The sequence below is a fragment of the Apium graveolens genome, chromosome 1 (assembly GCF_009905375.1).
Source record: "Apium graveolens cultivar Ventura chromosome 1, ASM990537v1, whole genome shotgun sequence".
In the NCBI taxonomy this organism is placed as follows: Eukaryota; Viridiplantae; Streptophyta; class Magnoliopsida; order Apiales; family Apiaceae; genus Apium; species Apium graveolens.
In genome coordinates, this window is record NC_133647.1 from 107,403,552 (window position 1) to 107,406,448 (window position 2,897).

The following is a 2,897-nucleotide window of genomic DNA, read 5'->3' on the forward strand; positions in this document are numbered from 1 at the left end:
TAAATAAGATGTTTTTCACAACAGAGAGAAAGGAGAGTGCAGAAAGAAGACTTATTAGCACAAATACAATGAAGGAGAAGAAGAACTTATTTACTTGTGATTCTTTGATTAAGTTATAATCTTGGATGCTTGTTTTCTTTATTGTTTGGACCTAATACTCTTGTTAACGTACTTTACTATTCTAATTCAGTTTATTAAAGACCTAGTTTATCTTAGTTTATTTACCATGCTTTTATCAGAACCCATGGTGATGATGAGTTGGGTTATGACTAATCGTTATCGTGGGGTTCTAACATATTTACTTATGGATTTCTATAGTTAATTATTTCAATATCTTGGTGTGTGGTGATTGATTGATATACAATTATTGGTTGTGCTTAATCATCTTATGTGCGTCACGAACATATAAGATAACGTGTTAATCTCTATTGAAGTGATAGTGAATATAGCGGTTTAGAACTTGCCATGCTAGCATAGGTTCATGTATTTGGTATGCATGATTCGTAGGTAATTTTAACCATCTTACTTTCCCTATGTAATCATGATAGATAACTTGTTCATTAAACCTTTATGTAATCAAATTCTATAGACATATAGGGTCTCAACATATTTCGTGTATATCCAGCTTCCATCTCTTTTATGGATGTCTGGTAGTAGGGTATTCGTATAACAAAAGTTGGCATTTACTAGTTTCGTGTTATTTGATTAGTTGTCATCACCATTGCATGCTAAATTTAAGAACAATGACTTTGAATGAAGTATTTAATGAAGTTAGAATCCCACATTTGTCTCATATAGTTAAATCAACCCTTTTAATCTCTTAGTTATTTGCATGTTAGTTAATTTTAATTTAATCAAAAACCCAACTTGTTAGTTGTCTTAGCATTGAGCGATAACCATACCATTGTTGCATAAGTGCATAAATGAAAGTTAACCAAAAACAGTCTCTGTGTGAACGAACTAGAAAGAATTCTACATTACTTTCAAACACGTATACTTGCCTGTAATTTTAGCGCGTATTTTCGTCCTAACAAGTTTTTGGCGCCGCTGCCGAGGACTCGGTGTTAATTTTTTGTTTACGTGCTTGACATCAGTGGTCGTTAAAGTTCACTGACTCGGATTCTTTTACTTTCATGGTTTACTTGTGTGTGTTTCAGGTACTCTAGTTTTTATTACAATGGAAAACCAACAACAATGAAAGTGTTGATGGATTTTTCTCAACCAAAGATCAATGACATTCAATCTAGCATTGTCAGGCCAACTATCACAGCTAATACCTTTGAGAACAAGCCTGGCATAATTCAGATGGTACAGAATTCAGTCCAGTTTGGGGGTTCTCCAACGGAAGATCCCAACATGCACATCAGAGATTTCATCGAGACATGCGACACTTTCAAATTCAACAATGTTTCTGAAGATGCTTTAAAGTTAAGGTTTTTCCCGTTCTCTCTGAGGGATAAAGCTAAGTGTTGGTTGCATTCTCTACCACCAGGCTCTATCACTACTTGGGAAGAACTTGCTCATAAGTTTCTTACTAAATTCTTCCCTATGGCAAAGACAGCTACAATCAGGAACGCTCTTACTCAATTTGTGCAGCAATCGGGAGAGTCTTTGTGTGAAGCTTGGGAGCGCTATAAAGAGATGCTTAGGAAGTGTCCTCATCATGAGATGCCTGACTGGATGATTATCAACTGCTTTTATAATGGTTTGGGAGCACAGTCTAGACCCGTGCTCGATGCAGCATCAGGTGGATCCTTATGGGCTAAAAGCTACGATGAAGCTTATGAGTTCATTGAACTAATGGCTGCTAATGAATACCAGAACCCAACTCAGAGACTACCTCAAGGCAAGGTAGCAGGAGTTCTGGAGGTGGATATAGCTACTGCTATAGCTGCTCAGCTTAAGACTTTAACGATGAAGGTGGATTCTTTGGATAATTATGGAGTTAATCAGATCACAAGTGTTTGTGAGCTTTGTGATGGTGCGCATGAGATGGAGAAGTGTGCTATATCTAGTGAATCAGCTCAGTTCGTGAGCAACTTTCAGAGGTCGCAGCAACCAGTTCCAGCCACTTATCATCCTAACAACCACAATCATCCTAACTTTAGCTGGAACAACAATCAGAATGCGGTGTAGCAGCCTTATTAGCAGTATGCAGCAAAACAATATAACCCTCCTAGTTTTCATCAACCAAAATATGCACCAAGACAACAACTCCAACTTCAGCAACTTCCACATGGAAGTACAAGTCAAACTAATGAAAAATCTGAATTGGAGGAGTTGAGGCTCATGTGCAAGAGCCAAGCGGTTTCTATTAAGACCTTGGAGAATCAAATTGGGCAGATTGCCAATGCCTTGCTAAATCGACAACCTGGTACACTCCCTAGTGACACAGAAGTTCCAGGAAAGAGGGAAGCTAAGGAGCAGGTTAAGGCAATTACATTGAGGTTTGGGAAGGTTGCAAACCCTGAAAAATCTCAAGTTTCAGAAGATGAAGTTGTGGTTGAAGAAGATGTGCAGAAGGAAGCAGAAGTGGAACCAAGGAAGAAAACCGTGGAACACACTTTAGAGGGTAATACAGGGGAGAAACAGATCTATCCTCCACCTCATTTTCCTAAGAGGCTGCAGAAGCAAAAGTTGGATAAGCAATTTGCTAAGTTTTTGGAGGTGTTCAAGAAACTTCATTTCAACATACCTTTTACTGAAGCTCTAGAACAAATGCCAAGCTATGCGAAGTTTAAGAAAGGTATTCTCTCTCGGAAAGTGAAGCTCGATGACTTAGAGACTGTTGCTCTTACGGAGGAACCCAGTGTTGTGCTGCAACAGAAGTTGCTTCCGAAGCTTAAAGATCCCAGAAGCTTCACTATTCCTTGCACCATCGGAAACTTATCGTTCGA

General features: G+C 38.5%; 1 non-coding gene across 1 annotated transcript; it reads right to left on the reverse strand.

Annotated features, from left to right (window-relative positions):
• Positions 1-1,563: 1,563 nt before the first annotated feature.
• On the reverse strand, positions 1,564-1,670 carry LOC141681849 (small nucleolar RNA R71). The gene has a single exon (XR_012559275.1). It is a non-coding gene; the product is annotated as a small nucleolar RNA R71 (small nucleolar RNA).
• Between the last annotated feature and the right edge of the window lie 1,227 nt (positions 1,671-2,897).